This window comes from Alosa sapidissima, chromosome 10 (genome assembly GCF_018492685.1).
Source record: "Alosa sapidissima isolate fAloSap1 chromosome 10, fAloSap1.pri, whole genome shotgun sequence".
In the NCBI taxonomy this organism is placed as follows: domain Eukaryota; kingdom Metazoa; phylum Chordata; class Actinopteri; order Clupeiformes; family Clupeidae; genus Alosa; species Alosa sapidissima.
The window spans coordinates 12,657,237-12,670,600 of record NC_055966.1 but is presented as its reverse complement, the minus strand read 5'-3'; the positions used below and the strand labels follow the sequence as shown (position 1 = coordinate 12,670,600).

General features: G+C 44.4%; 1 protein-coding gene across 4 annotated transcripts in view; it reads right to left on the bottom strand.

Annotated features, from left to right (window-relative positions):
- The window catches only part of si:ch73-22o12.1 (nectin-2), a 69,670-nt gene that overhangs the window by 55,779 nt on the left and 527 nt on the right, over window positions 1-13,364 (bottom strand). The gene's annotated exons all lie outside the window — the stretch shown is intronic.

The window sequence follows — 13,364 nt, the reverse complement described above, 5'->3', positions numbered from 1 at the left end:
AAAAAAAAAACGTGTTACTCTGTCCTGTTTTCTCCCTTTCATTCCAAACCGCGACCAACGCCAATCTCCCTTCTCCGCAGAACGCATTAAAAAAATAAGAAGAAACGTGCCATGAATCGAAAAATAATCAGATTTTATAATCTTTACATATGTGATATGCCTCCGAATCAGAGCTAGTGAGCGGAGTTGAGCAGTGCAAATATCTCGCTCCTCGCTCTCAAGAATCAGTCAAATCGCGAACAGCCACAGCTCCGTTGAATTGTCAGGTGTGATGAAATGCGTTCATATTCCACTTTTTATGTCATAAACGTTGCAGGCCTATGAAAAGGTTTTGTAGTAGGATTGTCCAATGATCAAGTTGTTGCTTCAATTTGTGTTTTAATTTATGCGACACACCGATGCTGGGTTCATCCGTTTGGCGCAAGTTTAAAATGTTTAGCCGACTGCGTAATTTGTCATTTTCATTCTAGAAGTTCTACTTTTCATGTCATGAATGTAACATGCCTATGATAAGGCTTTGCAGTTGTCCAATATGGTCAATCTATTGTCTCAATTGTGTTTCATATGACGCGCAGAAGCTACATTCATGCATTGTTTTGCTCCAGTTGAAAATGTTTCTGCATAATTTGTCAGCTCTGATCAAATGCGTTCAATAAATTCCTGTTTTATGTCATAAATATAACATGCCTATGAGTAATGCTTGTATGGTGTATCTAATCTAGGCCTCTCTTATGTTCAATCAAATTCGCTTTGCCCATCCGTTTTTTCTGTGTCCACCCATTTGGACATTTCTGGCTACACTACTGTTAGAAAGGAAACTGATAAGTCAGCATACTATTCCTACAAAACAACTAGATGCTAACAATGTAGAGCAAGAATAACCATGTGGTGGTGACACTGTTCCACTGAGTAAAGATTAATTTTGTAATCTAAGAGGACACATTTCGCGGAAACATGAGGGTGTGCTACAGAGAGCAAAGAAAAATGTGAGCAATTTGAATATGCTTCATATCAAGTAGAAGGCGTAAGTAAAACTTGGATGCTAAGCCTGTATTCTTTTGGCAATTAATCCCGACTGGTCTCTTTAGTTTTAGACTTATGTGTATTAACGTTGCCAAGCTTGTTTGTTGATGCACTATCAGTGTTGCAGTCTTTAAAAAATAAATGTTCTGAGTGAAATATATTGCCGTTGCTCTTAGTTCTTTGGGACCGGGGAGCTAAATTGACCTGACGCGAATTTGACCGGAGAAGCGGCCGAGTGAACAGCCACCTGCTCTCAGCACAGTGTTGACTAAGACTGACAATAGACGGGCCTTCCTGGCCCATCCGTACCTACGTGTATGCTTTCTAAATTATTTAGCTAACTCCGTCCCCATCAACTAACTTAGGCTATATGGCCAATATCTTTGAAATTTAACGGTCTTGGTTTTATTAGGAAGACAGTTGGGCATACCTTATATCAGACTCGTGGTGTGAGCGGTATCGGAGCGGAACAGAGCGGCCACTCCGGCCTCTAAATTAAAAAGCGCTCCGCACTCAAATTCCATCCATATTACACAAAACTATAAAATAATGTAAACTTCATTCACTCTCTGTGTATAGATCAGAACAGACTTGCGGAACAGGCTGCGGGGCAACAGTCTGACAGCCTGCATGAAGATAAGCATTAATGGTCCAATAGTAAAACAGTGCAATTACCAAAGGGCCCTTGAAATTATCTTTTTAAAGCCAAGGAGGCTCGCTCGGACGGCAACCGATACCAGGACCCCCCGACCTACCACCTAACACCTGGACTAACACACGAAAACCCTGACGTGTGTGTGTGTGTGCATGTGTGTGTGCACGTGTGTGTGTACGTGCGTGTGTGTGTGTGTGTACGTGCGTGTGTGTGTGTGTGTGTGTGTGTGCATACGGGTGTGTGTACATGCATGTGCGGGCGTGTGTACGTGTGTGTGTGTGTGTGTGTGTGTGTGTGCGGGCATGTGTACGTGTGTGTGTGTGTGTGTGTGTGTGTGTGTGTGCGGGCATGTGTACGTGTGTGTGTGTGTGTGTGTGCGGGCATGTGTACGGGCGTGTGTGTGTGTGTGTGTGTGCGGGCATGTGTACGTGTGTGTGTGTGTGTGTGTGTGTGTGTGTGTGCGTGCGTGTGGCTGGTGTACTCTGTTCAGGGCCAGAGGATGATAGTCAGAGTGGAAACATTGTTTCTCTGTCGCTATGACTTAACCTTCAAATAAGACACACACAAAGCTCTCACTCACACATACACAAAGCTCTCGCTCACACTCTCAGACTCACACACACACACACATATTTTACAACAACCTTCAGACAGCACCCACTGCACCAGAACTGCTTAAGGAGGGGAGGAGAAGGAGGACATCTAGAGAGAGAGAGGGAGGGAGATTACAGTAGAAAGTGGAGGAGAGAGGGATGGATTGGGAGAGAAAGTAAGAAAGAAAGAAAGAAAGAAAGAAAGAAAGAAAGAAAGAAAGAAAGAAAGAGTTGAACCAACAGAGAAAATAAAAGAGGGGAGAGGATTGGTGACACACACAGACACACACACACAGACACACAGACGTGCGCAGCATCTGAGAAATGGCAGTGAGAGGGTGGGAATGACAACACACTCCTCCTATAAAGGGTGAGAAAGAAGGGTCTTACAAGATAAGATGTGGACACACATACACGCATACACACACGCACACACACACTGCAGTATCTAAGGTGTGCGTGTGTGTGTTCTGGGGTGACCAGAGCAAGCATCATGCAGTGAATTCACATTGACCTTCAATGTGGCAGGTGTGTGTGTGTACGTGTGTTTATGAAGTTGATCATCTTAGAAATATATAATACAGAAACACAATGAAAGAGAAGGAGAAAGATCCCAGGGTGGAGGAGTGGAGAGGGGGGGGGGAGGAGTGGAGGGGTGGAGAGGGGGAAGGATGGAGGGATGTAGGAGTGGAGGGGGGAGCATACCAGCAGAATCTTATTGTTTTCAATAACATGGGTCTATTCAAGGGCATGGCATCATTTGCCAATCAATACAAGATCAATCCCCATCCCACACATACACTCCTTAAAGAGATCAATACTCTCCTCACACACACACACACACACACACACACACACACACACACGTTATGAGCGTGTGACCAGGGGCTACACCAACCTAGTTAGGACACTACGAGGACACTGCAGAGTTCTGGAGCATTCCGACTATTAGCAATGCATCACACAGAGGAGGAGAGGAGGGGGAGGAGGAGGAGGAGAGGAGGAGGGGGGGTAGGAGAAGGAGGAGGAGGAAAGGAGGAGAGGAAGAGGAATGGAGGAGGAAGAGGAGGAGGGGAGGATGAGGGTGGTAGAAGGTGGGGGAGGAAGAGGAGAGGAGGAGAAGTATTAGCAATGCATCACCATGAGACAGAAAAGAGGAGGAAGAAAAGAGGAGGGTGAGAGAGATGAAGAGGAATGTGGGAGTGACAGAACTATGAAGGGAGGACAGGCAAGAGAGCGAGAGAAAAGGAGAGGAGAGGAGGAGGAGGAGAGGGACTGAACCAGAGAGAGAGAAACAGCGTAGCGAATCCAAGGTTGCGGGGGAGAGATCTCTGGTCACTCGTAAATCTCCCATTCGCCTATAATCACAAACAGCTTTCTCTATTAGCCATTCAGTCTGACGTCTCTCTCTCTCTCTCTCTCACACTCACACACAAAGAATGAGTGTTGACAAAAACTCATTCTGTAAAGTTGAATAATGAAGAATTTCACTATGTCCTTGAACACAATGCACAGCAACGCACACCATCACAACTTTATCAATCACACACACAGTGTTCCCCATACATTGACTAATTTGTGGCGGCCCACCACAATATCAAAATTCACCACCACACAATGATTTTCCAGGATGTACTAAATTCTGCTTAAATCAGGATGTACTAAATTCTGCTTAAATCTGGTTAGCATCATAACCATGCTGCGCTAATTTGTTAAAAACTGTTGCATTCAAGTTAATTCTGCAAACCTACCACCACAAATAGAATTCAATTATGTCGGAAACACTGCCATCACAACCATCTCAAACAGACATACCATCACAACCCTTTCAAACACACACACAGCCTGCCGGTCTGAGAGGTCAGTTGCGGTCATCAGAGTGAGTTGTCTTTATGAGGCTCGTAGTGACATCTGGCCTGAGTGTCCACTAAAGGGGACTTGTGTGATGTTCCCCGATTAGACACCCACCTGGCAAACCTCCACTGGACACCAATCTGGCAACCCCATGCTACTCCCTACAGGCGCATGTGTGGTTGTGTGGTTGTGCGTGTGTGTGCGTGCATGTGTGTGTGTGTAGGCATCTTGGCAGCTCAGAGGGAGAATGACAGTGTGACACTGCCAAATCTTTGTGCCGCAAAACAATAGCCTGCAAAAGACAATACCACAGCCAACACACACACACACACACACACACAACACACTCTCCCACACTTTCCCTCTCTCCACACACACACACACACACACACACACACACACACACACACACAAACACAACACAACACACTTTCCCTCTTCCCCTCTCTTTGTCTTCATGACGATTGTTGCCTGTCTGCTGCAGAAGAGCAGGAGAACAAGAGCCTGAAATTCCCGATCCGATCCCGAGGGATCCCTGGGATGGGCAGGGCCAGAGAGAGCAGGCAAGGGGCCAGACTTCGACCAAGCGCTCGCATAGTTTGAGACATAGCGCTTGGGTCACCTGAATTTGCTAACGTTTTTTTTTTTATATTTTGAAAAACAAGGAGGGAGCCATTTTGTCAGTGCATGCCAATGTGTCTGGAGTGATTAGTCCGGCGTATCATAACCGGAGTGCCCTAAAGTTTAGTAGCATAGCGCTTTACCTGTTGCTGCTGCCACCGCTATGATTATTATAGTTTTGCACCGCAGAGAGCAGAAATACAAATCTATTTAGATGTCTGTTGAATCCACACAGTCTAATAGCCTCTCACCTAACCCATGCAAGGGGCAAAGAGTGAACAAGCTCTTTGGAGAAACGTCTCAGTAGATAAATCTAAATATAATTATGTAGTGTTTTGTTCGCTTGGATCTTGTAAATGTTACCGAGATATATGTTAGCCTTTCCTGATTCAGCTCTAAACCAAAGTTGCATCATTAAGCTATACCCTCCAGAATTATTGGCACCTTTGCTAAAGCTGACCGGTATTAAAAAAAAAAAAATCTGTTGGCGATTTATTGTTCTCTCACCAACCTTGAAGGGAAGCAAATTTATTTTGAGAAAAAGGAAAATCTCAAAGAAATAAATATTTTTAACAAAAATATGTCTCTTACAATTATTGGCACCCCTGCTTGTAATACCTTCATAAGCCTCCCTTTGCCAATAAAACAGCCTGTAATATTCTCCTGTGACACCCTATAAAAGGTGGAGAATACAAAGCAAGGGATCTAAGACCAATCGTCTTTACAAAATCTCCCCAGATCGTCCAAATTCCTAGCTCCACACCTGTGCATTCTCCTCTTTGACTGACCCCACTGTTTTTCTATGGAGTTTAGATCAGGGGACTGAGATGGCAATTCTTTTCAGTATAGTCATTCTTACGCCAAACAGACCTAAAGTGTTTCTAGCCAAAGAGCGCAATTTTCATTTCATCTGACAATAGACCACACAATTGGTAATTAAATGACTGGACAGGCAAGCCCTCTTAATAATCTATTAGCAGTGAGGTCACTTTTGATTATTTTTTGAGGGACTTGGTGACCCCAAGATGATAGCTTTTTCAGTGGTTCTTGTGGAGTTCTTACCATCCTCCATACTGTACATGGGGGCAAGATAACCATGGGTCATTGTCCAAGCATGTTTGTCACATTTCCAGTTGATTAGAATCTTTCAATCATTAACTGTAGGTATTTCAACAAAGTATCTAGTTTTTATAGCTATTCCCTGACTTACAAATGTCAGCACACTTTCTTTTTATATAAATTTAGTGTATTCTCTTGTCTTTCAGTCTAAGGAGTTGCAGCTTTATCTAACGGAACAGAAAGCATAATGTTTATCTACTTTAATCGGCAGCTTCGCTCTTCCAGTTTAACTGTCCATCTGCGTCATCTCTTTGGCTGTAGTACCCTACCACTTAAAGGAGACCATGCCACGTTTATAACAAGATAGCCTACTGAGTTATTTTGTTGACCTGTTGAGTCATCTAGGAGCCACACCACATTTATAACAAGATAGCCTGCTAAGTTATTTTGTTGACTTGTTGAGTCTTTCGCTGCTGTACCATGGAGGGGACAGACCTGTTGTGATTTCTATCCATGATTGGTGGTAGGCTTTGGCAAATGACTGCAATTAAAATGGAAATATCTTAGGACTTATAATAATTTAGATATTTACACCAGTCACATTTTGTGAATAACTAGGCATGAAACAGGATTGGCTGATGGAGTTTGCGTGGCTTATATAATGTACAAAACATAATTTCTGTATTTATTACCAATGCATTTATCTGTAATGCAGTTGAAATTCCCCCTTAATTTTCTGCTTGTGCTCAGTTGGGGGCTACAGAGCTCCCAGTTTAAAAAGTTCGTCTGGAGCCCTGGTAGGGAGATCTGGGATGGGCCAGAGAGAGCGGGGAGATCTGGGAACGCCCCCAGGAGATCTGGGAACGCTGACACATGACCACACCACACACACTCACCGGATACCATCGGACCCAGCTGCATCAGATTACACTGATCTCTCTCTTTCTCTCTCTTGGGAGTGAGTGAGTGAGTGAGTGAGTGTGTGTGTGTGTGTAGAGAGACAGACAGAAAGACAGAGTGTAAGACAGGTCCCATCTGACCTTTCTACTGTAATGTCCTGCCTTTCCCTCATTACCATAACAAGTGTTAATGAGCAGCGTCTCCGCGTGCACACACACACACACACACACACACACACACACACACACAGAGAACAAGTGTTAATGAGCAATCTCCATCTTCTGACAGACAGCCTTGCCTCATCTGATCATCACACACACACACTCAATCACATCTGAGAGTAATCTCTCTCTCTCACACACACACACACACACACACACACACACAATTAACCCCATCTGAAATCACATAGCCAAACTGAATCGGCCCTGATAATCACACAAGACACAATCTCAGGGTACGTCTACACGAAACCGGGTGAATTTTCTGTTACCGCTGTCACACCTTTAAGAACACCGGTAAAGAAAAAACTTGCGTGTACACACAGAGGTGTAACCGGCTAAATGTGCTGTAGTGCATGTAGACCAGTCGATGGCGCCGGCCGTGCAGAAGCTTCACGTTTAATTCGTGTGAATTGCGTACAAGAAAACATCGTTGAAACAGTTTGTTAAGCAGTCGCATGAAATAAGGAGACTACAGACAATTCGGTTTTCAATTCAACTGTTAAACTAATAAAGTTCATTTTCAAGGTATGTGACTGCTATGTGAAATTTCAAATGCTTAGCCTATGCATTGCATTAGGTCTGAGCACCACTGGAGAAAACATTAACATGCAGTAAGCTACTGTTTAACAAAGTTAAGCTAACGTGTGCTTCTAACTTAGCCACAAAAGGCCAATAGGCTACATTGTGCACATAAATCATGACACAAGAAAAAACATTTTAATATGATTAATAAATGGTTTGGTTTGTTTTGACAAGCAGTGTGTCAGGTCGAGTGCCGTGGCTGAGTTGAGAGGTTGGGCTATGTCGTCATAAAATTGCCGGCTTCACACCTACAGGCGAAACTCTCGGTTACAGTCTACTACTGCCAGCGTTGTGTACACGCAAGGCGTAACCGATAACAAAACCTCACCGGTTTCACAAAAACCAGCGTCGTGTAGACGGCCCCTCAATCACACCTGAGAGTAATCACACACACACACACACACACACACACACACACACACACACAATTAACCACCACACACACACACACACACACACACACACACAAAATTAACCACATCTGAAATCACACAGCCAAACTGAAGCCCTGATGATCACTAAAACACAGACACAACCAAACATTACTCAAACACAAAACAAGCATTGATCACATCTAATAATCAGTTTCACACACCCTTGACAAAACACTGAAACTCTGATAACAGACATTCCTACACACACACACACACACACACACAGGCCCATTGATAAGGACGCCATAGTAAACTGGTTCTATTGTTTTAGTATCAGTCTCAAATTTAAGGAGATTCTCCTTTTATACTCTCTGTCTTCCATCTTTCTCTCTGTCTCTCTCTCTCTTTCTACCTCGCTCTTTCTCCCTTCTCTGTCCATCCAGGCATTTGGGTTTAATAAACCTGCTCTACTGCAACTCGACCTCTTTCTCTCCCTCCCTCTCCCCCAGACATTCATAAACAGCATGGCCTTGAGCTCTCAAAGAGAAGGCTGTGTGTGTGTGTGTGTGTGTGTGTGTGTGTTCTAATGCCATTCAAACAAAAGGGCAGAAAGGAGGACTGCGAGATGGCTGAAAAGAAAAGGCCACATAGCAGCAGCTCTATTTACTGAGCTGTGTGTGTATGTACGTGTGTGTGTGTGTGTGTGTGTATATATATTTATGTCACAAAAACAGTCTGCATTGTTTACATCTGTGCTGCTGTTGTATGAGTTAACCAGTAAAGTCTACCCAGAAACACACACACACGTTATTCTATCAAGCCTTGACTCCACCTCAACACACACATATTATGTGAGAGTGTATCAAACATAAACATACCTGCATTTATGTGCGCAAGTCCATCAGACACAGACCTGTACCATAGGGGTGTAACAGCACACCAAACTCACGGTTCCTTGTGCACCCCAATGCTGAGGTCACAGTTAGGTCAGTTTTTAGTAGGATTAGCCTGTAGGTTCTGCTAGCCTAAAATTCATTGACAATATTACTGATGCAGTGTTTCCTCTATGTTGATTTAGTAGTGGCGGCCCCCCACGGTTTAATTTTCTTCCCCCACGGTATCAGAAATGGGGCAGACGTACAATAGTCGCAGTTGCCTTTCAAAATTCATTGTGCAGACCTGTTGTAGATTCTCCAAATATACAGCTCAATCACAACTGAAAATTAATGCCTTGTGTGTGAATAGAGGTGAATACATGTAATTGTTTGTGTTGCAGCGAAGTGTCAGTTGTCAGTTCTGTGGGACGGGGGGGGGGGGGGGTTCGGACAGGCCTGCCCCCACTGCTTAAAAAAAATCCTAGAGGAAACACTGCTGATGTGCAACAGGAATAGTATTTTTAAAAGGTGTCAAATGTTTTTTTGAAGTTATTGAAAAACTGACATATGCAGTGTTTCCCCTAGAAATTTTTCCAGCAGCGGTGCTATTACTTGGGTGGGGGGGGGGGGGGGGGGGGGGTTGTTGCGCATTTTTTTAATTTTTTTTTTTATATCATACCTTCGTGTTTCTTTTGTGGACATTTTCAGCTTTCTTTTACATTATTGGTTAAAAATGATAGAAGAAAAATGAAATGGCACAACCCAGAAAAAGATTATTTACAATTTATTTAAATTTGTCTTAATGGCAAAGGCCACACCCAATCTGCGAGCACTTAATTTTTCTGGGCTTTTCAAAGAACATCTCTAATGCTCTTTGGTAATTGAATTGAATTGTTGGGGGGCCATTAATGCTGACACGCATGCACGTAGCCAGATGCTCTCCTTGTAGCCTATTTCTCAGTCCCAAAACAACAAACCCACGTATAAAAAAGTAAATACTCACTTTTCTTCTACATCACTCCCACAGTTACCATACAACTCACTCACAATTAACTCGAAAAAGACCTAGGCTACTTGATTGAAGTGCGACCGTTCGTCTCACCGTCAAGAGAACGCTGAAGTTATGAGAACACGTCTTTCTGATAAGAGAATGTAGGCTCCTATGTCTAATGCCGCAAACGTAGAAAAGGTCTGTTTATGATAGCCTATTATAGCTAAGTGGACAGAATTTAGGCTATACGTATATGCCAACATATGCTCATATTTCCTTTAACTATCAGAAAGTTTAAACAGGCCTAGACTGTGTTCGCCTAGCTTTCCCATGCAAACATTACATATAGCCCTAAGCTAACGTTACAAGTCTAGGCTACAATTAACGTTTAGACCATACACCTTGTAGCACATTGGTTTACTCTATTGCATTACTTACGTTTTAATAATTTGTCGTTGAATGTTGATGGAGGCTCATCTTTGGGAAATCAGCTCTTTGGATAAAATTGTCAGCCGGAGCAAGAGTTCTCAGAGTTGACGACACCGGACGTAAATCCAATCAGCAGAAAGAACCGCATCTCAACAGTAGGCTAAATCGCAACAAACTTTTTCCCCCCCATGTTAAATTCATTTCGGTAATCATGAATTGGTTTCTTTTATTTGATGTAGGCTAGGAGAGGAGGATGCATGTTTCACATTAGTGTCAATGTGTCAAAGCAGGCTTTGGATCAGAGGAATTGCTCAAGCTTAACATATGGCATAGGCTACAAGCGAATTCACGGCATACAAACAGCTTCGTGATGAAATATAACTAATATCATTTTTTATTGTCACCAGGCCTATAAGTAGGCTATTTATTGTGTAACCTACAAGTGAACGATGACACCATAGGCTACACTGTGGCGGAGCAAGACCCCATCAGTCGGATAGCTAAACAATGTAACCGTGTTCAGAACGTAGGCTAGCCATATGGGCTGCAGACTTGTCTTTGGGCTTGTAATCACCTGACACATCATGCCGCATATATGTCCTGAATAATGAGAGGCTAAGTGCGGATTTGATGCACTTAACTTACTCAAGACTTTCAGAAAACAATTTCGAGATGACATTGGCCGTTGTGCTTTTACAGTGTGTTAAGTGAATCTCGTGATATTATGTTGCAGCGGCGCTGAAAATCCAGCGGCGGCGCTGCGCCGCTGTTAAATACACTGTAGGGGAAACACTGATATGCTCTCTCTCTCTCGTGTGTGCACAAAGGTGGATTTGTAAACTGCATGGGCTAACAACAGTATGTTTGTGTGCGTGTGTGTCTGACACTTAAATACGTAAATATAGCCTGGCCCCGCCCACCTAGGTGTTCTTTCAGGGAGAACTAGCCTGGAACACCAAATCTATCATAACCGTTTCCCTCAGACAAGAAAAATGTGAAGCCAATCAGCTACGATTTATTTACAGCAAACGTAGACCCACATACATTGTTTCCAGACTGTTGATGCTGTTTATTGTCGGTTTGTAAAGTTTAGGGGAAGTAATGTTAGGAATCTCTGATCAATGTGGTAAGGCTGGACCAATGATTTCAAAGTTATGGCCAAATTGCGATGCAAGTGGTAGCCTACAAACATTTCCCAATCGAGAGTCACCAGACTCTATTCACTTCATGAATGAGTTTGGTTTTCTCCAGGCTAGTGAAAATATAGGCTATTCCCAGCCCCAGAACAATCACATACACACACACACAGTGAGGCTGCCACTCAGAGCAGTGAAGCAGAAATGGAACCAGACCCTTCAACCCTGCTATCAATAACAACACCCGCGTCACCATGGTAACCACTGGAGGCTACGGTGACCCCAATACAGTGCATGGGTATTAGAGGCACTTTGTGTCTGTTGACACGGCCCCCTGCCCCCCAAGGGGGCTTTTATCAAACTAACAATGCAGTCAAACTTGCGCTCAAAGAGACAAGCTATAAAACGCCTTATATCTGTCTGCATTAGTTTTGTAGACCACCAGCCTAATGCAAGCTAATTAAAAGTAAATTCGTGATTAATCATCGTCTGTAAGGTCAGATGATTGCCGCCCATATGCCTGAGTAGGCTACAACTTGGCAACCGCGGCTGCGCCTGAAGGAAATGGTGTTTATCAGTTCAAATGAAAACAATGGCATCTGAATCGCCGTTTCCACCGCTGCCACAGAGCGCAAGCCCAAGAGCAGCACAGGATTTTTACGCAGTTTAACGTTTGGTCTTTTTCTTCCACGACGGTCATAAATAAACCAAAACCTTTGTTTTAGTTTTGCCCTGTTTTACCCCACGTGATGTTCTGAGAAAATGGCTTGAGACTTCAAACACGCGATGAATAAGTAAGGAGCGAAAGCGCATATTTTCTGCCATGATGGCGGAGGACGACAGAAATATCGCAACTTCGCCATCATTTGCAATTCCTCATTAACTGCGAGGACTAGAAAGACCGAAGGGTACACATGACTTACTTTCCCAAGCATACAAAATAGGAGAAAATTAACACGATAACGCCTTGTGGGCGAATTAACACCAATTAATTTACATGCCAAGTCAGCGCGCGCCACCGGGCACTCTGCTCTAGCAGGCCACTAGACGATTAGACCAGGTGTGTCGCCAGCCCCAGCCGCACCTGACACCCGGAGCACGGGAAGCCATGACACCCACCTTCTGAATAATTAACCTGCAGACACGGTATCCGCGAGCCACCAATTAAACCGAACGTGCGAAGCACAAAGCCGACTTGAACGTGATGTTTGCTTGGTGGCGTCAAGCAGAGTTGTTAAAAATCAGAGCGGAAGAGGAGCCGGAGTTACCGGAGCGATTCACTTCGGGGTTGCCCGAAGGCCTCGCGCTCCGGCGCACCTGCACAGGTGGTTAATTCGTCACTCCGCTCCCGTGGTTGAGCGCGGGGCTGGTTAACCAGAGCTCGGGGCTCGGCTTGCGATTGCGTTTTAGAGCCTTTAAAAACGAGTCGCGGGCAACACCCTGTTGCTTCCCGCGAGCATTGCTCGTTCACTGCTCCACATTCATTGAGCTCTCGCGGAGCGGACATAATGGGAGATGATGGCACAGACAGGCGAAGAAAGGACGCGGGGGCACGTGAGGAATTGAGGGAGTGAAGCAGCACGGACAGAAGAGGAAGGGGGGCGCGCAGTAAAGGACATCACACACAGAGAACGCCGTTACCAGCCAACGATTTAACCCAATGCACCTGCCACGCCAGGTCACCCACAATAACACACTTCACAAAGCCACACCTCAACCGAGAACATGGCGCACCCACCGAAACTGCGATCTGAAGTCGTCACAGCTGTGAAAGTCCCTGATACAGTCACCGTGACCACTACACTACATCCCCGAAACCTCAGGCACTGAGACCCCGGTCTCTGTCGGGGACCACGTAGCTTATGACAAACCAAACCCACCCCAATAACTTACACCAACCATCGGTCGCGACAGAGCAAACGAGATAGAAGCTCTGTTCTTTCCCGGAACCGTCAGGTGTTGCCTAGACTGCGTCATCAGTGAACACACACACACAGTTTACTTTTCTTATGTTCCCAGATAAACATTAAAACCTGTAATTGTCTTAC